The sequence below is a fragment of the Erpetoichthys calabaricus genome, chromosome 9 (genome assembly GCF_900747795.2).
Source record: "Erpetoichthys calabaricus chromosome 9, fErpCal1.3, whole genome shotgun sequence".
Lineage (NCBI taxonomy): Eukaryota > Metazoa > Chordata > Cladistia > Polypteriformes > Polypteridae > Erpetoichthys > Erpetoichthys calabaricus.
The window spans coordinates 113,568,367-113,591,009 of NC_041402.2; the positions used below are offsets into that span (position 1 = coordinate 113,568,367).

At 42.0% G+C, this 22,643-nt stretch overlaps 1 protein-coding gene across 1 annotated transcript in view; it reads left to right on the plus strand.

Moving 5' to 3' along the window:
- LOC127529082 (uncharacterized) overlaps window positions 1-22,643 on the plus strand; it is a 158,267-nt gene that overhangs the window by 75,041 nt on the left and 60,583 nt on the right. The window lies entirely within an intron of this gene.

Sequence of the window (22,643 nt, forward strand, 5' to 3'; positions counted from 1 at the left end):
ACCTTGGTGACCTCAGTCCCAGAGATGGGGGAGCCCACCTCTGAGTCCCCAGGCTCTGCTTCCTCATTGGAAGGCATGTTAATGGGATTGAGGAGGTCTTCGAAGTATTCCCCCCACCGACCCACAACGTCCCGAGTCGAGATCAGCAGCGCACCATCCCCACCATATACAGTGTTGACACTGCACTGCTTCCCCTTCCTGAGACGCCGGATGGTGGACCAGAATCTCCTCGAAGCCGTCCGAAAGTCATTCTCCATGGCCTCCCCAAACTCCTCCCACGCCCGAGTTTTTTGCCTCAGCAACCACCAAAGCCGCATTCCGCTTGGCCTGCCCGGTACCTATCAGCTGCCTCCGGGGTCCCACAGGACAAAAGGGTCCTGTAGGACTCCTTCTTCAGCTTGACGGCATCCTTCACCGCCGGTGTCCACCAGCGGGTTCGGGGATTGCCGCCACGACAGGCACCGACCACCTTACGGCCACAGCTCCGGTCAGCTGCCTCAACAATAGAGGCACGGAACATGGCCCATTCGGACTCAATGTCCCCCACCTCCCTCGGGATGTGGTCGAAGTTCTGCCGGAGGTGGGAGTTGAAGCTACTTCTGACAGGGGGCTCTGCCAGACGTTCCCAGCAGACCCTCACAACACGTTTGGGCCTACCACGCCTGACCGGCATCCTCCCCCACCATCGAAGCCAACTCACCACCAGGTGGTGATCAGTTGACAGCTCCGCCCCTCTCTTCACCCGAGTGTCCAAGACATGTGGCCGCAAGTCCGACGACACGACCACAAAGTCGATCATCGAACTGAGGCCTAGGGTGTCCTGGTGCCAAGTGCACATATGAACACCCCTATGCTTGAACATGGTGTTCGTTATGGACAATCCGTGACGAGCACAGAAGTCCAATAACAAAACACCGCTCGGGTTCAGATCAGGGGGGCCATTCCTCCCAATCACGCCCTTCCAGGTCTCATTGTCATTGCCCACGTGAGCATTGAAGTCTCCCAGCAGAACGAGGGAGTCCCCAGAAGGTATGCCCTCTAGCACCCCCTCCAGGGACTCCAAAAAGGGTGGGTACTCCGAACTGCTGTTCGGTGCATACGCACAAACAACAGTTAGGACCCGTCCCCCCACCCGAAGGCGAAGGGAGGCTACCCTCTCGTCCACCGGGGTAAACCCCAATGTACAGGCTCCAAGTTGGGGGGCAATAAGTATACCCACACCTGCTCGGCGCCTCTCACCGGGGGCAACTCCAGAGTGGTAGAGAGTCCAGCCCCTCTCAAGGAGATTGGTTCCAGAGTCCAAGCTGTGCGTCTAGGTGAGCCCGACTATATCTAGCCGGAACCTCTCAACTTCGCGCACTAGCTCAGGCTCCTTCCCCTTCAGAGAGGTGACATTCCACGTCCCAAGAGCCAGTTTCTGTAGCCGAGGATCGGACCGCCAAGGTCCCCGCCTTCTGCCACCACACAACTCACACTGCACCCGACCTCCTTGGCCCCTCCCATAGGTGGTGAGCCCATGGGAAGGGGGACCCACGTTGCCTCTTCGGGCTGTGCCCGGCCGAGCCCCATGGGTGCAGGCCCGGCCACCAGGTGCTCGCCATCGAGCCCCACCTCCAGGCCTGGCTCCAGAGTGGGGCCCCGGTGACCCGCGTCCGGGCAAGGGAAAACGCCGTCCAAAATGGTTTTTCTTCATAGGAGGTTTGTTTAACAGCTCTTTGTCTCATCCCTCACCTAGGACCAGTTTGCCTTGGGTGGCCCTACCAGGGGCATAAAGCCCCGGACAACAGAGCTCCTAGGATCATTGGGACACGCAAACCCTTCCACCACGATAAGGTGACGGTTAAAGGAGGGGTTTTCAAGTCCTTTCTTAAGCTTTTGACTTCTTCCTGTAAAACAATTTTCTTTTACTCCTCCCTTGAAAGAGTTTTCATTTCATTTTTCTGCCAACAAATCATAAAACTTGTATTCAGGTTTTTAAAACCAGCTAACATACCAACTGCACTTCGCTTAGTGTAGTTTTGTGCTCCTGAAAAATGATCTGAGAATCTCCCCTTCTGTTATTAACACTAGAATTACCAGAGCCTACGAAAAAACTCGTATATCCGGCCCACCTTAAATCGCTTTTTAAATCCGTTCACACCTCTCCGCCAGCATCCTTTGTCCTCTAAATGTGCTGATAAAAGACAAGCTGCCAGCAGCCGGCTATTCCATCCCCCACCGACTTAGAACGTGAGTGAAGTTTTCCCAGCTCACGCCTTGATTGATTATGTGGGAGTGAAGTGGAGTTTTACAGTGGAAATAAGAGATCATTATTCTAAAGTAATCTGTGTAAACACATTGTTAAAACAGAAACTTTGTCATATTTTAGTAATAAATGTTACAAAATGTAGTAGGCATAGAGAGTCAGATGGGGGGAGGGGTGATGTTAGAGCGGGTGAGCTCATTCAGTGCTACAGGAACAACGCACGTTGATCTTTTTTCTTCTTTCAGTACATGTGCCTTCCCTGTTTATTTATATATCTCTGCCTGTCTGTCTCCCTATTACGCAGTGCTCGTCTGTCTGTGTGTTATGGATCTTAAAAATAACAGTTTTAAGGACAGTTGTTCCTGTTAATTGCAGTCTCAATTGTTAAAAAAATATTTTAAAAGGAGCATCCCACATGAAAATATAACGATCTCATAAACTGACAGTGCATACCAATTTATAAATTTTATGTCCGTTTGAGGTTAAAAAGAAAAAAAAAAAAGCAACATTTTATCCCTAGCGGGGAATCGAACTCAGGTCTGAAAGGCGGCAGAGCTGTTGTGCTCTAAGAGGCAAATCTTAACACGCTACACCACGGAAGCTGTTGTATTGTCCTTGAAGCTTTTGTGAAAGTGTTTATTTGATCTTTGGAACTCGGGCTTTACACATTCTATAGTTTATGCCTACTACATTTTGTAACATTTATTACTAAAATATGACAAAGTTTCTGTTTTAACAATGTGTTTACACAGATTACTTTAGAATAATGATCTCTTATTTCCACTGTAAAACTCCACTTCACTCCCACATAATCAATCAAGGCGTGAGCTGGGAAAACTTCGCTCACGTTCTAAGTCGGAGGGGGGATGGAATAGCCGGCTGCTGGCAGCTTGTCTTTTATCAGCACATTTAGAGGACAAAGGATGCTGGCGGAGAGGTGTGAATGGATTTAAGAAGCGATTTAAGGTGGGCCGGATATACAAGTTTTTTCGTAGGCTCTGGTAATTCTAGTGTTAAATGCACAGCCATGAGACAGTCCTACACTCCTGCTTCCACAAAAATTATAAAAGCAATAGAGAAAGTCAAGAGAAGAGCAACTAGAATGATTACAGGACTATAAGGAAAGATAAAGGGAGCTTGACCTTCTCAGTTTAAGAAACAGAGAGTAAATAGAATTATGATAGATGTTTTCAAAGTTATATAGGGAATTATTTCAATGGATCTTGGCTGTTACTTTGAGATTAATTCTTCAACAAGAATATGAGAATACAGATGGAAACTGGTTTAAGATACTTTTTGCACAAAGGTTTGGACGTTTCAGAGAAAGAATTTTGCACACATTGAGTAATTTACCAAGTAGTATGTTGACAGTACTACTTTCCTGACCTTTTCAACTCATACTTATATTATTATGCAAAACATAGGTGAATGGTGATTTATGGCCTGTTCTCATCACAATTGTTTCAATGTCCTAATGTTCTTAGCCTCCTTAGTTGAACTTTTGGATTTCCCTATCTAGGAACTGTAACATTTAGTAACAACTGACAATAGATTATAAAGTGTATGGCTGAGTAGCTGATTTTGATCTGAAATATTTATACGTGTGTGTTATCGTCTATTTACCCCTTACACGTGTCAAGTTCGTTATTGGATTGGTCTACTCCCGCACCCTAAATAATAACACACACATACATAGATACACACACATACTCGGACCATAACCACAACAGTGCCCTACGAATGACACACACAGTTGGCTAACTTTTAGCACTTTAAACCACACAAGTGCTATAAGAATAACACAACTTGTCGCTCTCTCAGCACATCAAGAGACTTATTTATTATCGGCACAAACAACAAATGAAGTTTTAAATAGATCTCAGACCTAAATATTACTTTTGGTCTCCAAGAAAATATTAAAACATACAAAGCCTCAGCATCCTTGACTATAGGCCATTTATAAGCCAAAAATGCCTTCTTCACGCACTGTCCCCTACTATTGAGTGGAGCTCTCACTCTCAGCCTTAAAACATCGCAGCACAGAGGTAATGGCAAATTTACAGCTACACCAGGTGCTCAAAGAAATCTACCTTATTATTTCAATCACTCTAAACATTAAGACAAAGCATAGACAGATGAAAACAAGTTACTATTTATTAAAGAACAATAATAAGCAATAGATAATAAGATCGATAGTCTTAAAAAAAGCTTACTGAAAGGAATCAGTGATGTCAAGGATGAAAGTCCCAGGACGGCGTTTGATTTAGCAATCAATATTCATGAAAATGCTATTAACTGACGATCGGATGAAAATTGGTCACATGTGTCTTTGTTTTATTTTCTGACGTTGCTCTTCCGTTGCCGCTGTTTCTCTTCTTTTGACATTGCTTTCAAATGAGGCATATTTATTATAAAGTTTCAGAACACATGAATGTTCCATGCACCTGATTGGTTGGCTGTCAATATGATGGATGAATTTTGCTCAAACCTTTTAATCTGTCTTTTCCCAGATAATAAAATTCTTTGATATTGCCTCATGTCATCCTTTCCCAGGCTGTAAACCAAATTGTTGTCCCAGATGTCCATCCATAAAGTAATCAATAGCCTGAGGTATCGGCAAGTCTTCCTTTCCCAGGCAGTAATGCAAATTTAACACTATGCTGTGAACAACTGTTATAAAAGTGAGGTGTAAGGGAAGAGGATATGCCTTTTTATTATAATGCCTCCTACATCTGAATTCATCTTGTTGGGATTGAGCAAAATATAATAATAAAAATATAGAGAATAATTTGTACATTTTATACACCATAACAACGTGATTCTTGTCAAATACCCACATTTTTGTCCACTTTGCATATTATTACTAAAATACAGGTATAATTACTACAACCACAAGAAATACCCACAAAACTGTTTCATAAAAATGGCAAAATGCCCGTAAAGCTTTTTTATAAAAATTAATATTTCTTCACAAAACCAGCAGCACCCTGTGTCCTGATTGTGATATTCATTTTACTCCTGGTCAATAGCTCTCATATTAGAATACCTCATATGTTAATGTATGCTAAATTTAATTTTATTGCTACACTCATTTAACACTAGAATCCCTGAAGCCTACGAAAAAACTTGTAATCCTGGGCCACCTTAAATTCCTTTGCACCTCTCCATTAGTGTCTTTTGTTTTGTAAAGGTGTCAATCAGCACAAACAGCAAGCAGCCTGCTGTCCCATCCCCAAACTGCCACAGTCAACTCAGGCAAAAAGTTCTCCCAGCTCAAGTCTTGTTTATCTAGGTGTGAGGTGCCTGGAGTTGTAGAGAGTAAATAATATATTGTTATTTGGAACACATGCATTTCATGAGTGTTCCATGTCTACAATGATCTATGTAAATGCTGGATGACAGGAAATACGAGAAATGCAAGAAATGTTGAACACATACCTAAAACAAACATTTTTCATGTTATAGTACTAACGACAATATTTTGACATGACATGTATAATGTGCTGCGGTGGGTTGGCACCCTGCCCGGGATTGTTTCCTGCCTTGTGCCCTGTGTTAGCTGGGATTGGCTTCAGCAGACCCCCGTGACCCTGTGTTCGGATTCAGCGGGTTGGAAAATGGATGGATGGATGGATGTATAATGTGTGAAGACTGAAGTCCAAATATCAAATAAACACTTTCACAAAAGGTACACGTATAACAAAACAAGTGTACTTTTATAAAAAATATAACCGAAGAAAAAGAAATCGGTTAGGGTACAACACTGACATGACCATTTGGGTGGTGCAGCGGTAAGAGCTGCTGACTCATAATCAAAATTTTGTGGGTCCGGTTGCTAACCAGAATTATTGTTATGAGTAGTGAGCTGGGAGGTATTTTCCGTACGTCGCTTAAATCATCCGAGATCAGATGCCTGATCTTGGATGAGTTAATGCCAGTGAAACTCATCCGGGATAAGTCGGTTTTTCAAACGCAGCCGCGTAGTAGATTAGTCTAGCTGGATCTAATCATCCGAGATGAGTGAAAAGCCCATATATATTGAGTCTAGAAAACATGATCAGCAAGTCTTTGATAGGCTGCAACAAAATGACGAAAGAATGGGTGCATTTTTTTTCACACAAGCTGTGTGTGTGTGTGCGTGTGTGTGTGTGTGCGTGCGTGTGTGTGTTAGTTAGTTAGTCGAAGGATTTCAACATTTAATATGCACAAGGGGTAACACTGCAAAAGCAGCCCAAACCAGAAAAGACAGCTGGCAAAAAGTGGCCGACAAATGTAAACGCATGTGCATTGTACTTACTGAAAGCAGCGTTTCATTTCCTATGTGTCAGATTAATTATTATTTTAATATGTCATAATTCCAGATCAAACGTGAGCACAAGGAGAACACGGGAACAAGTTAAAGTGAAGTACAAGAATATACTTCAAACTGGTAAATATTGGTATATAACTATTTAAAGAATTGTTGACATAAAGAATCATATATAATGTAAAGAACATTAATTTTAAAGCTAATAAGAAGGCAGACAAGCAAAAAACAGGTGGAGGTCCACGTGGTCCAGACCTAACCCCTGCAGAAGAGTTGGCTCTCCAGCAAAATGCCCATCGCCCTGTTTCTGAGGGCATTCCAGGGGGAAGCTCCTCCTCAGAACCAGTGACAGGATGCAGTGGTCACTTCATTTCAGGTAAAGGATGGTCATTGCATATATTTGTCCTCATATGTATGTTCCATATAGCCCTCTTTTTTTGTTGTGTCAGTTGCAGGGAATGTCATATCCCTAGAACCTCTGTCTGACCAACGAGATATTGACAAAGGTCAAATATTTGATGAAGACACTGTGTCTGATTATTCATAAGGAGGAGAGGTACATTTTCCAAATCAAACTCGACTCTGATCAGTCCCATGTGCCCCAATCACATTTGGAAATCCTGGGTAATGAGAATGTTAGGCTGATTGTGAGATTCTTTATGGAACTGTGGGTGTTTTTACCTGTGTATTACCTACCTGCAATGGCATGAAATGCCTCTTTTATTGTCTGCACACGCAGGTGTCCAGGAAACACTATGAAAACCTGAAGGAAATATTTCAGAGCCAAACAGACTTTACAAATTGCCTGGCAAGCTGCATTTTTAGATAGATTTTCCACATCGCCTACAGTATATAAAAAGAGTGCCACTTGCAAAAAACCTCAATGCAATGCATACTGTCTGTGTGGTTGTGAGAGCCCGACTTCGCCGAGTTTGACTTCGAATATAAGGTCCTAATAAACTTTTGAGGTACAATATTCCTCCTCGGCTAAAGCGGTATCTTTCGAAAATAATTTCCTTCGGGAGCAATAAAGGATCTTGCTGATCACGCAAAACCCTCTATATGAAATTCTCTTCTTATAATTTGTGTACCGATATCAATTGCTCGCTCATTCATGTACGGCAAAGTCATGACTGAATGAATTCCACGCACGGACACTGATTAAGTGTGTGAGCTAATCCTTGTTTACATAGAACAAACCTGCTCCAAGCAGGTTTGAGGATTAGGATGTGTTGCTAAGACAACACTTCCAGCAAGAGTTTCGAAAAACCAACAGATCCAGGATCATGCCAAATCATCAACAATTACATCCGGCTAAACAAGTAATCCACGTACGATAAATACCCCCCCAGCTCTTATTGTTATTATTACACAATAAAAACATACATTTGTTTTGAGTCTGTAACAGCCGGTGTAAATTTATGGTATTTGTAAAGGTTAGATTTTTTTTTCAGTTTTATTCTCTCAATCATGTTCACGCTCCCCCCGATCTAACACTGCTGTTGTCAAATAAAGATGTGCTATGACAGAGGTGAACTCAGATGAGGATGAGGGTTCTACATCAGAGAAAGAGAACAGAAGCCCTCCCCGCAAGACACATCCACTCACACATAAGAACAATGCAGCTGCACTAGGTGTAAAGGCGAAAGATGGCATTGTTTGGATGCAGCAAGAGGTCGGGCATTGTCCTGCCAGTGGATATTATTGATCAATCTACCACACATGTCCTTAAGAGAAACAGCAGGGCATGCCGAGCTTGCCAAGGTATCGTGCAAAGTTCTATTTGTGATTATGTTTTGTGATTGTCTTGATTGTATGAAAAAAATGTATATGTTACTTATATAAAATCCACATCGAATATTATTTACCTATTTATCTTCCTACAGCGTAAAGTCACAAGTAGAATGCAAAGCTTCCTGTGTTTGATCGACACGGGCATGCTGACAAACTACAAGTGCGATGCCACTCCTTATTCAGGAAAAGATCCCAGTCATCCCATGGGAGAAAGACTTTACGAGACTAATGCCATAAAGCTTATGAAACCATAACAAAAGATGCATAAAGTGCGACAGGAGCTTCCACCTACAGCTAAAGTCATTTGCGTGTTGCAGTAGCATTGCACATGTAGTTTGTAAGTATACCTAAATTGACTGCGGTTGTGGGGGAGATGGCACAGCAGGCCGCTTGCTGCTTATGCTGATCGATACATTTATAAAACAAAATACACTAATGGAGAGATGCAAAAGAATTTAAGATATCCTGGGTTTTTTTGTAGGTTTCAGGGACTCTAGTTTTCAATAATCTGCACAGTCAAAGTTGGGTATTTGTGTTGATTCAGACATTTAAAAATACATGAACCTGGTAAGAAATCTCAATATTTTAAGGCTTAAGTTTTAGTCAATACATTTTGGTAATACAAACTATTAAGGTGATACCAAATAATTGGTTAATCTAGGCACAAAATGAATTAGTCTGTTGAGTCACATTTATTTTGTCATTTTACGGATAGACTGTATTTATCCTTGCCTACAGGGCCATTGAAGGACAGTTTACCCTTCATCCTTGAAAAAGCATTTAAGTGCTACTTAGAGGTGAAAAGTTCAGATGAATTCTCATTTCATGATCCTTGGATTGAAACCACAGCAGAGCAATTTTTCATTTGTCACCGGAGACTGTAAGCTAGACCCTAGCAGCCAAGGCTAAAGATCTGGCTAGCATTTTTAGATTGGCAGAAATCTGAAGACTGTTTGTGAAAGTGAGCAAAGTAATTTAAATCAAAATCATCTAAAAATAGAACAGCTAAATGAAGCATGCATCCTATGACAGATTAATCATAATTTTTTGTATTTGTGTACATGAATTACTTACGTAGAACTATAGTATGTGAGCTCATTATACCTTTTTATTGCACACTTGGCTGAACTTTCATTGGACATGTTCAAAGGTGCTCCAATAGCTCAGTTGATATGGTTCAAGAAGTTAGGGTTTTAAGAAATATATTTCTTAAAATAGATTAAGAATTTTCAAATGGTTAAAAAAGAAAAAAAACACACTATGTTATGCTGTATGAAGTGTGTCTAGATAGTTAGAGGAGTTAAATATTGTTCAGAATCAGGAGGCTAAAGCTTATCCCAGCAGCACAAGGCAGGAAACAGCCCTGGACAGAATGCCAGTCCATTGAACTACTCATAAACGCACGCACATCCACAAAAGGACAATTTGGAATCACTAAATAATAAATAAAAGTAAATCTTTTCAAAAGTTAGTGGAAAACTACGTGGGAAAAAAGTCAGGGTTGTTTGCATCCAGTTTTTTATTTTAAACTCAATTTTCTTTGTACTAAATAAGCCTGTTCCTGATTCAGCTCTAATAAACTGCCCCCAATATATTACCTTATCAACTTTAAACCATGTCTTAAATCATACAGTATATACTGTGACACATGAATTACTGTCTTGCACCTGAGAGAAGTCACTAAGTCCTAAGGCTTCAAGAAAGCCAACTTTATTCCAATCAAAACTGGAACAGTCAGGATATTTATTCAATATGGAGCTATCACATCAATACACATAGATACAACAAACAAATAGCGACGGGGCAAGGTCAGTATCCAGGTTAGAATGTTTCCTGCATTAACCTTTGGGCGACAGACGTGTTACTCAGGGAGGCTGCAAACTTGCAGTTGCCTCAGTGGCGCTGCGAACCTGTGGTTGCCTCGGAGACAGACAAGCACGTGTCAACTGCGTTTTGGAGTGAAGCACGGTTTGGGAGTATCTAAAAGGGGTGCAAAAATCTCATAATACAAAGAAAAAAGGACAAATAACCAACCACTACTGCTTGTTTTTTTGATCAAAATTTTATAAACATTTAAATATAAAATTCTAAAGTACATTAACCAACACCATTTTTAAGAAGAATCGAAGCAAACAAAAAAGTAAACCTCACCCACTAGCACCCAACCAAATCAACCCATTGAACCCTATGTTCGATACATAAAATTTACTATAATATAGAGTCTCAAAATTAAACATTACAGGTTAAGACTGGGAAAGTCAGTTGTGAAATGCAATGGAGGTATAGTATGAACACCTTGCACAAAAAAATCTTCCACCCAAGTGAGCAAGTGGGCTTTTAACCTCTGCTGTGGCTGCAACGATATCATATTATCTGTATCTCTCTCTCTCTCACACACACACACACTCACTGTCTCTCTCTTTTATTTCAGCCTCAATGCCTCTTCACTACAAGTGCTGATGATGCAACAAAGCATCAGATGGTGAGGCATGATAAAGTTCATTCAAAGTTTAAAACCTATTAAAACTAATTAAGTAGAAAAAAATGGGGAAATATTACTGAATTTGAAATACTTTAGTACTGATGTACATTTCTGGGTAGCAATATTGTTTTGGTGAAAAAACTTAACAGTTCTTGTTCCAATAGACCAAATGGACCATAGTAACAACTTAGTTTTACTTAAAGGATACAATTTACACATCTTTGTTGCTCTCATTTCCTGTTCATTTGTACTAACATTACATTCAATACTAACATTACCTGGTTAAGTATTTGAATAACACATTGTAGTAGGCATGTTAGAATGTGTGAAAAGAGTTTAGCATATACATTCTTTATGGATAATGGCCTGGAACTCTGGCACTGAGTCTTTACATTGACTTTAACAAGAGAATGATAATCTCTCTAATGTTTAAAAAGTGAGAGAAAATGTCTGCATTCGGCATTTGAAAAGCAGGAAAAAGGCATTCTTTCCAAAAAGGTTGGTGTAGGTCCTAGTGGTATGTATTCAACCCCAGGTGTTCTTCCTTATTTGTGCAGGCCTGTGTGTTCTTCAACTTTTCTATGGTAACAGGGGCACCGAAACAGAATGCAAATTTAAATAGTCTAGAAAAGATTTACAACATATGACAGAAGAATCTGACACTTTATAAAAATGTGTTATTGTTATTTAAAAGCTGCTTTTTCTGGATTCTGCAATGACTTCAAAAATGTTTTTTCTAAGCAAAATTGTCTTCTTTTCCTCCTGATAGATCTTTTGATTGTGCTACTGATTATTTGATTTTTTTATTCATGATGCATCATTGCCAAAATGATGAATTTATTCTTTATCCCATGCTGAAATGAGGAATATATTTAAGACATTTTGGCTACTGAGTTTATTTAACTGCCCAATAGCCCTCTCAGAGATGGAATTTTTTGTGTCCAAAAAAGATGGATTGCTCCTTGTATTGATTTTAGTATTATCTGGTCTTGGGGCCTCATGCATAAGGCGTGCGTAGCATTCACACTAAAACATGACATACGGACAAAAGAGGAAATGTGCACAAAAAAATTCAGATGCACAAAACCATGCATAAGCCTACTTCCACAAAAAGTAACACTCGTGCATGCGCCTAACGCCACACCCCGACTCCTCCCAGAATTTTGCATATTTTAATATGCAAATCAATATAAATAGGCCTTTTCATTCAGTATTCGGTTAAAAGACAATGGAAAAAGCATGTCAAAAAAAGAATTTTAGCAAATGCAAAGTTAAGGCAAAGAAAAACTTTTATTTTTTGGTTTAAGCAGTAGTATAAACAACAAAAGAAAGTCGATCAAGTGATACAGAGTGCAGAGAATCTAGAAAGTTCAAGTTTAGAAAATCGCACAGTTCCTGAAATAAAAAAGAAGTGGTCAGATATCAAAGTTGCCGTAAAAAGGTGAGTTGTTGCCCACTGTCTGAGAGTCATACGGAAGCACATTAGGGTACAGATAGAAGAAAAAAAAATAGGGACACAGTGAAAAAAGGTCAAATGTTCACTTCAATCCCGTAGTTTATTTTGTCATTTACAATCATGGCCAAAATTATCGACACCCCTGGAATTTTCCCAGAAAATGCACCATTTCTCCCAGAAACTTGTTGCAATTACAAATGTTTTGGTATACACATGTTTTCTTTATTTCCTTTATGTGCATTGGAACAACACAAAAAAAACAGAGAAAAAAATCCAAATCTGACATCATGTCACATAGAACTCCAAAAATGGGCCAGACAAAATTATTGGCACCTTTTCAAAATTGTGGGTAAATTGTTTTATTTCAAGCATATGATGCTCGTTTGAACTCACCTGTGGCAAGAAACAGGTGCTGACAATATAGCAATCACACCTGAAGCCAGTTAAAATGGAGAAAATTTGACTCAACCTTTCTGTTGTGTGTCTGAGTGTGCCACACTAAGCATGGAGAACAGAAAGAAGAGCAGAGAATTGTCTGAGGACTTGAGAACAAAAAATGTGGAAAAATATCAACAATCTCGAGGCTACAAGTCCATCTCCAGATATCTTCATGTTCCTTTGTCCATTGTTCGCAACATAATCAAGAAGTTCGCAACATATGGCACTGTAGCTAATTTCCCTGGACGTGGACAGAAGAGAAAAATTGATAAAAGACTGCAACGAAGGATAGTCCGAATGGTGGATAAACAGCCCAAATCAACTTCAAAACATATTCAAGCTGTTCTGCAGACTCAGGGTGCAACAGTGTCAGCTCAAACTATCCGTCGACATCTGAACAAAATGAAACGCTATGGCAGGAGAGCCATGAGGACCCCACTGCTGACACAGAAACATAAAAAAGCCAGACTGGAGTTTGCCAAAATGTACTTGAGGAAGCCAAAATCCTTCTGAGCGAACGTCTTGTGGACAGATGAGACCAAGTTAGAGCTTTTTGGTAAAGCTCATCATTCTACTGTTTAAAGAAAACAGAATGAGGCCTACGAAGAAAAGATCACAGTACCTACAGTCAAACATGGTGGAAGCTCTAAGATGTTTTGGGGATGTTTTGCTGCCTCTGTCACTGGATGCCTTGACTGTGTGCAAGGCATCATGAAATCTGAAGACTACCAAAAGATATTGGGGTGCAATGTAAGGCCCAGTGTCAGAAAGCTGGATCTGCGTCAGAGGTCATGGGTGTTCCAGCAGGACAATGACCCCAAACATACCTCTAATAGCACCCAGAAATGGTTGAAGACAAAGCACTGGAGAGTTCTGAAGTGGCCAGCAATGATTCCGGATCTAAATCCGATTGAACACTTATGGAGAGATCTCAAAATTGCTGTTGGGAGAAGGCGCTTTCAAATCTGAGAGACCTTGAGCAGTTTGCAAAAGACGAGTGGTCGGAAATTCCAGTTGGGAGGTGTAACATGATTGTTTTAAGATTATAGGAAGCGCTTGATTTTAGTTATTGGGGCATGCAACCAAATATTAAGTTGAGGGTGCCAATAATTTTGTCCAGCCCGGTTTTTGAGGTTTGTGTGACATGATGTCAGATTTGGCTTTTTTTCTCTGTTTTTTTGTTTTGTTCCAATGCACATAAAGGAAATAAACATGTGTATACCAAAACATTTGTAATTGCAACAATTTTCTGGATGAAATGGTGCATTTTCTGGGAAAATTCCAGGGGTGCCGATAATTTTGGCCATGACTGTAAGTAGAATGTTGTAAACTTAATCTTAAAATCAGTGTTTATTTTACTAGAGTTTCACAGATCCCATTGTAACTAAAGTGGCACATTAAGTTCTTTGTATTCTATATGTTCTTCTATGTGCTCTCTGTTGTGTGAATCACTACGTACTTCTTAAACAGGCTTTCTCTTACGCTGACAGGACACAGAATACATTACATTCATGATATTACAGCTCTCTAAACAATTTAAATACTAAGATGTATACCTGATATCATTTTCATGATGATAGGAATTAAAGCATGTATTAAACAAGGGGGCATGGTAACCCAGCCACAGGGGATGCACAAGCCAGTGTGTTTCTTTGTGCCAGTCCCAAGCCTGGATAAATGGGGAGGGTTACGTCAGGAAGGGCATCCGGTGTAAAATTTTGCCAAATCAATATACGGACAACAATACAAATTTCCATACCAGATTGGTCGAGCCCCGGGTTAACAACGACCGCCACCAGTACTGTGAGCCAACAGGGTGCTGGCGGAAATTGGTCTACTGTTGGCTGAAGAAGAGAGGGGAGACATGTCCGGAGGCAGGAAGAGAGGAGGAAGGTAAAGACAGTGGAACTGAGGGTAAGAACTTTGAACGTTGGCTCTATGACTGGTAAGGGGAGAGAGTTAGCAGATATGATGGAGAGAAGGAAGATTGATATATTGTGCATGCAAGAGACTATGATTATGAAGATGGAAATTGGAGGTGTGATAATGAATGTTGTTAGTGCATATGCCACGCAAGTTGGGTGTGCGATGGATGAGAAAGAAGATTTTTGGAGTGAGTTGGATGAAGTGATGAACAGTGTACCCAAGGGACAGAAAGTGGTGATTGGAGCGGATTTCAATGAACATGTTGGTGAAGGGAACAGAGAAGATGAGGAGGTGATGGGTAGGTATGGTGTCAAGGAGAGGAATGAAGAAGGTCAGAGGATAGTGGATTTTGCTAAAAGGATGGACATGGCTGTGGTGAATATGTATTTTAAGAAGAGGGAGGAAAATAGGGTGATGTACAAGAGTGGAGGAAGATGCACACAGGTGGATTATATCCTATGCAGAAGAGTCAATCTGAAGGAGATTGAAAACTGCAAAGTGGTGGCAGGGGAAAGTGTAGTTAAGCAGCATTGGATGGTGGTCTGTAGGATGACGTTTGAGATCAAGAAAAAGAAGACAGTGAGGGCAGAGCCAAGGATCAAATGGTGGAAGTTGAAAAAGGAAGACTGCAAGGTTGAGTTTAGGGAGGAGGTGAGACAGGCACTGGGTGGCAGTGAAGAGTTACCAGACAGTTGGGCAACTACAGCAGATGTAGAAAGATTGACAGCAAGAAGTGTGCTTGGTGTGACATCTAGACAGAGGAAGGAGGAAAAGCAAACCTGGTGGTGGAATGGGGAAGTACAGGAGAGTATACAGAGGAAGAGGACTTATGACTCAAGTGCCTCCGCGAGTGACAGCCTTTCCAACAGCTCCGTGTATGACTTTATCTTTCTACCTTTTTCTCTATTTTTCTCTATTTCACTGATCACTCCTACCACTTTCTTTTATGTGGACTCATTCCCTGGACACTTTTTTACTACTTTTTACTACTTGGACATAGATTTTTACACACCGAGACTCGTCTATTCAGGTAGTCAACTTCAAGCGCTGAGAACAAAGGCCCATGCTGGTGTGGTTCCCTATTTACCCGACGTGGTAAGAAGGTCGTATCGTGGCAGCAGAGCTGGAGCTAAGCTAAAAGCCAAGCGGCTAGCGAGAAAGTGGCGATACAAGCCTTCGGTGCCTTCTGTGATCCTGGGAAATGTTAACTCACTACCAAATAAGATCGACGAACTGGCTGCGCTGGTGAAAAATGTCAGAAACTACAGAGAATGCAGTTTGTTGTGTTTTGTGAAACATGGCTAACAACTAACATCCCAGATGCTAATGTGGAGCTACCCGGGTTTAGCACAGTTAGAGTGGACAGAGAAGCAAATGCCTGCGGGAAGCGGAAAGGAGGAGGACTTGCTCTCTATGTGAATACAAGGTGGTGCAACTCTGGACATGTAAACGTCAAAATCTCCACTTGCTGCAGGGACATCAAACTGTTGGCCGTAAGTCTGCGTCCCTATTACTTGCCCAGAGAGTTTGTACACGTCATTGTTGTTATTGTTTACGTCTCTCCTCGGGCAGACGTGGAGATAGCGGGTGACATCATCCATTCCGCTGTTGCTAAACTACAAACAAAGCACCCCGAGATGCTTGTGCTAATCGCTGGAGACTTTAACCATGTGACACTGGACAAAACATTACCTGCTTTCTCTCAGTATGTGGATTGCAACACCCGGGGAAATAGGACTATTGACCTACTGTATGCAAACGTTAAAGACGCATACAGCGCCACCCCGCTGCCTGCGCTTGGGAAAGCAGATCGTAACTTGGTTCTGCTTCAGCCTCACTACAAACCAAGAGTGAGGGAGCTACTTACAACCACACGCTCATTCAGGAAGTGGTCCCCTGAGGCAGAGCAGGCTCTGAGAGACTGCTTTGGAACTATGAACTGGGAAATCCTGCAGGGATACTGAGAACATCGAGGAGGTTTTTGACTGCACTACTGACTACATCAACTTCTGTATGGACATTGTAGTTCCAGTAAGAACAGTACGCTGCTATGCTAACAACAAGCCATGGATTACAAGTGACATCAAGGGCCTTTTGAACCAGAAGAAAAGGGCTTTTAAAGGCGGTAATCAGCATGAGCTCAAGCGCGTGCAGAAGGAACTCCAAGTCCAGCTCAGGGCAGTGAAGGAGCAGTACAGGAGAAAGCTGGAGCAGAAGTTGCAGAATAACAGCATGAAGAAAGTGTGGGATGGGATGAAGATCATCACTGGCTGCAGTTGGAAGCGGGGTGCCACCATCGAGAGAGACGTGGAGAGAGCAAACTAGATGAACAACTTTTTTAACAGGTTTGACCACCCTAACCTACTCTCACCTCGGATTACTGCATCCTCCACCCATCCTTCTGCTGATACCAGCATAGGAGAGAGTTTCCCCCCACCCACAATTACAGCAGCCCAGGTAAGCAGGGAGCTGAGGAGACTTCGTGCCAGCAAAGCAGTGGGTCCAGATGGAGTATCGCCACGACTGCTGAAGGCCTGTGCGTTGGAGCTGGGGAGTCCTCTACAGCGCATCTTCACCCTGAACCTGGAACAAGGGAGAGTCCCGAGGCTTTGGAAAACATCTTGCATCACCCCAGTCCCAAAGGTATCACGTCCTAGTGAGCTGAATGACTTCCGGCCTGTTGCTCTGACGTCACATTTGATGAAGACCATGGAGCGGCTGCTGCTTCACCACCTGAGGCCACAGTTCCACCACGCCCTCGACCCTGTGCAGTTCGCATACCAGGAGAAGGTGGGAGCGGAGGATGCCATTATTTATATGCTACACCGATCCCTCTCCCACTTGGACAGAAGCAGTGGTGCTGTAAGAATTATGTTTCTGGACTTATCTAGCGCCTTCAACACCATCCAATCTCTGTTCCTTAGGGACAAGCTGACAGAGATGTGAGTAGATTCATACCTGGTGGCATGGATCGTGGACTATTCTTACAGACAGACCTCAATATGTGCGTGTGGGGAACTGCAGATCTGACATTGTGGTCAGCAACACAGGAGCGGACTGTACTTTCTCCGGTCCTGTTCAGCCTATATACATCGGACTTCCAATACAACTCGGAGTCCTGCCACGTGCAAAAGTTCGCTGACGATACTGCTATCGTGGGCTGCATCAGGAGTGGGCAGGAGGAGGAGGATTATAGGAACCTAATCAAGGACTTTGTTAAATGGTGCGACTCAAACCACCTACAACTGAACACCAGCAAAACCAAGGAGCTGGTGGTGGATTTTAGGAGGACCAGGCCCTTAATGGACCCCGTGATCATCAGAGGTGACTGTGTGCAGAGGGTGCAGACCTATAAATACCTGGGAGTGCAGCTGGATGATAAACTAGACTGGACTGCCAATACTGATGCTCTGTGCAAGAGAGGACAGAGCCAACTATACTTCCTTAGAAGGCTGGCATTTTTCAGCATCTGCAATAAGATGCTGCAGATGTTCTATCAGACAGTTGTGGCGAGCGCCCTCTTCTACGCGGTGGTGTGCTGGGGAGGCAGCATAAAGAAGAGGGACGCCTCATGCCTGGACAAACTGCTGAGGAAGGCACGGAGCTGGACAGTTTAACATCCGTGGCAGAGTGACGGGCACTGAGCAGGCTCCTGTGAATCATGGAGAATCCACTGCATCCACTGAACAGTATCATCTCCAGACAGAGGAGCAGCTTCAGCGACAGACTGCTGTCACTGTCCTGCTCCACTTACAGACTGAGGAGATCATTTACATTACATTACTACATTTACACTGAGGTAAACGTTAACATTATACAAAGTTATTGTCTTTTATACCTGCATTTTTATTACTCTTTAATTTAGTATTGGTTTTTATCAATATGCTGCTGCTGGAGTATGTGAATTTTCCCTTGGGGATTAATAAAGTATCTATCTATCTATCTATCTATCTATCTATCTATCTATCTATCTATCTATCTATCTATCTATCTATCTATCTATCTATCTATCTATCTATCTATCTATCTATCTATCTATCTATCTATCTAGGATGGCAAAGAAGAAGTGGGATAGTCAGAGAGATGCGGAAAGTAGACAAGAGTACAAGGAGATAAGATGTAAGGTGAAGAGAGAGGTGGCAAAGGCTGAAGAAAAGGCATATGAGTTGTATGAGAGGTTGGACACTAAGGAGGGAGAAAACGACCTGTAACCAATTGGCTAGACAGAGGGACTGAGCTGGGAAAGATGTGCAGCAGGTTAAGGTGATAAAGGATAAAGATGGAAACATACTTACAAGTGAGGAGGGTGTGTTAAGCAGGTGGAAACAGTACTTTGAGAGGTTGATGAATGAAGAGAACGAGAGAGAGAGAAGGTTGGATGATGTGGAGATAGTGAATCAGGAAGTGCAACGGATTAGCAAGGAGGAAGTAAGGACAGCTATGAAGAGGATGAAAAATGGAAAGGCCGTTGGTCCAGATGACATACCTGTGGAAGCATGGAATTGTTAAGGAGAGATGGCAGTGGAGTTTTTAACCAGATTGTTTAATGGAATCTTGGAAAGTGAGAGGATGCCTGAGGAGTGGTGAAGAAGTGTACTGGTGTCGATATTTAAGAATAAGGGGGATGTGCAGGACTGTATTAACTACAGGGGGATAAAATTGATGAGCCACAGCATGAAGTTATGGGAAAGAGTAGTGAAAGCTAGGTTAAGAAGTGAAGTGATGATTAGTGAGCAGCAGTATGGTTTCATGCCAAGAAAGAGCACCACAGATGCAATGTTTGCTCTGAGGATGTTGATGGAAAAGTATAGAGAAGGCCAGAAGGAGTTGTATTGTGTCTTTTAGGACCTGGAGAAAGCATATGACAGGGTGCCTCAAGAGGAGCTGTGGTATTGTATGAGGAAGTCGGGAGTGGCAGAGAAGTATGTAAGAGTTGTACAGGATATGTACAGGGGAAGTGTGACAGTGGTAAAGTCTGCGGTAGGAGTGACAGATGCATTCAAGGTGGAGGTGGGATTACATCAGGGATCGGCTCTGAGCCCTTTCTTATTTGCAATGGTGATGGACAGGTTGACAGACGAGATTAGACAGGAGTCTCCATGGACTATGATGTTTGCTGATGATATTGTGATTTGTAGCGAGAGTAGGGAGCAGGTTGAAGAGACCCTGGAGAGGTGGAGATATGCTCTGGAGAGGAGAGGAATGAAGGTCAGTAGGAACAAGACAGAATACATGTGTGTAAATGAGAGGGAGGTCAGTGGATTGGTGAGGATGCAGGGAGTAGAGTTGGCGAAGGTGGATGAGTTTAAATACTTGGGATCAACAATACAGAGTAATGGGAATTGTGGAAGAGAGGTGAAAAAGAGAGTGCAGGCAGGGTGGAATGGGTGGAGAAGAGTGTCAGAAGTAATTTATCACAGAGTGAAAGGGAAGGTCTACAGGACGGTAGTGAGACCAGCTATGTTATATGGGTTGGAGACGGTGGCACTGACCAGAAAGCAGGAGACAGAGCTGGAGGTAGCAGAGCTAAAGATGCTAAGATTTGCACTGGGTGTGACAGGATGGATAGGATTAGAAATGAGTACATTAGAGGGTCAGCTCAAGTTGGACGGTTGGGAGACAAATTCAGAAAGGTGAAATTGCGTTGGTTTAGTCATGTGCAGAGGAGAGATGCTGAGTATATTGGGAAAAGGATGTTAAGGATAGAGCTGCTAGGTAAGAGGAAAAGAGGAAGGCCTAAGAGGAAGTTTATGGATGTAGTGAGAGAGGACATGCAGGTGATGGGTGTTAAAGAACAAGATGCAGAGGACCGAAAGATATGGAAGAGGATGGTCCCTGTGGCAACCCGTAATGGGAGCAGCCGAAAGAAGAAGAAGAATCAAGGGGTCATGGTGGCACATTGGTAACGACAAGCTAGAGCCCTGTCCAGAGATTGTTCCTGCCTTCTGCAAGATGCTTGCTCCGCTGTGCACAACCCTCGATTAAATAATTTCTTGCAGCAGCACTGTCTCTTTCAACCATACTAACCCCCAATTCCTGTCCTTCCTTTTCTTTCTCCAAGTAACCAATCGCCACACAATCAGCTTTGTAATAAATGTCAAGTCATCTGTAAGGTTGAACGCCGATTCTTCAAAACTTTTAAGGAACATTGAAAAATCTTCATTATGCATTTTTAATTATTCCATCCATCTATCCATCCAGGGTCGCACCAGTCCCAGCAAGCATACTGCTCGAGGCAGGAACAATCCCTGAATGGGGCGCCGTGTTCTCACATGTTTAAGTATTAACAATATACATTATTTAAATGAAGTTAAAAATTTATCTGTATAATGTGACATACATACTTTACTTCATTTCATCTTAAAAATGATATCAAGAGCTCCAAGAAGATAGCGCTTGGAAATCTATATCGACTTAGGAGCCTGTCATCATCATATGTAAATACGCGCTTTCTTCAAGTGAATTGAATTGAATTCCTTTATTGTTATTGTATGGTACAAGGAGATTCAATATGCAAATCCTCAACTTATTTTTCTATAAAATTGTAAAATAATAATATAATAAAAAAATTAAAAATATACAATATGAAAGCATGTACATATAGATCAGATAGTGAAATGGTTAATAAAGTGCCTCAGGTTGTGCAATATTACAACTGTAGTGCAAGTTTTCAATGAGGTAATTGTACTTATAAGTACAAACAGTTCTACTGGGAGCACTTGATGGAATGATTGAGTGCATTTAGAGCTCTTGGGATGAAACTGTTTCTGAACCGTGAGGTCGCTACAGGAGTGGCTCTGAAGCGTTTGCCGTATAGGAGAATTTCAAAAAGACTGTGCGCATAGCTGAGGCAGCATGTGCTAGATGCTGTATCCTGATAATCCTCTGAAAAGCTGTGATTCCACACTCAGATGCAGTGGGTTAAAATACTCAGTTGGTGCACTGAGAGTAACAACGCTAAAGCAGCTATGGTATTTGGAATAGTTTGGCCATTCTGTGCACCATTATATGGTTACAGGTTGATTACAATCAGATGCCTTAAACTAAAAAATGATATGCGGTTAATGTCAGTGCATTTTATAAAGCTGCATCAGGGATGTGCATCTAAAAAATAAAGGGAAGACACCCAGGAACAGTAGCACTGCTTTGACGCTGGGTGCCACCAGTTTGCAAAAATGAGCCAAATAATTGCTACTGACATGCCTCCCAGTCTTGACTCTCTAAGAAGACAAGAAAAAACTCCCCCCAAAAAAACTGAAGAATTCCTAGGAAGGGCAGTTCAGAGAGAGAAAATGGGGTTAGCAGATGAACAGACTGAACACTGGCTGTAACTAGATTTAAATTCAGACACTGTCTATGGAGCAGTGAGGCAGATGTTTTTAACTATTACTACATTATGTTACTTTAAAGTATGGAAATAACTATATAACTAGAAAAATCAAGCCGGATTTTTATTTGTACAAATCCACAAGTAGAAGATCTTTACATCTTGAAAGTTTTCTATGTATTGTGACTAGGGATTAAAAGAAAGGCCTCCATTATTATAGCCATACTAGTTAGAAGAAATCTTAATTCTCATCCTGCTTTCAACAAGACTGATCCCAAGCACAATGTGAAATCAGAGCGAATCCACTCTATGCAGAAAGAGCAATAGAATACCAGGTTACCATTTTCAGCACAGAGAAAGCACTGCATTCCATCTTAGATAAAGTACTTACAAAGTGTGGATTCAAATATTACTAGTTGATTCAAATTATCATCTTGCAAATAAACAGAATTAGAACTACTTTACTGAAGATTGTTGTCACGCATGCATGTCAGTGGATCACTCTCCATGCTTATCTGAGGTACATAATACCACTCTGGGATGTGATGGGGTAACGGCGCTAATCATGTTCTCTTCCATTCCTTCACAGAGTCAAGGAGACGCACAATGAGGTCAGCTGACTCCATCCCTTCTGGCCCCCTGCCTATAAATCATGGGGCCACTGGAAGG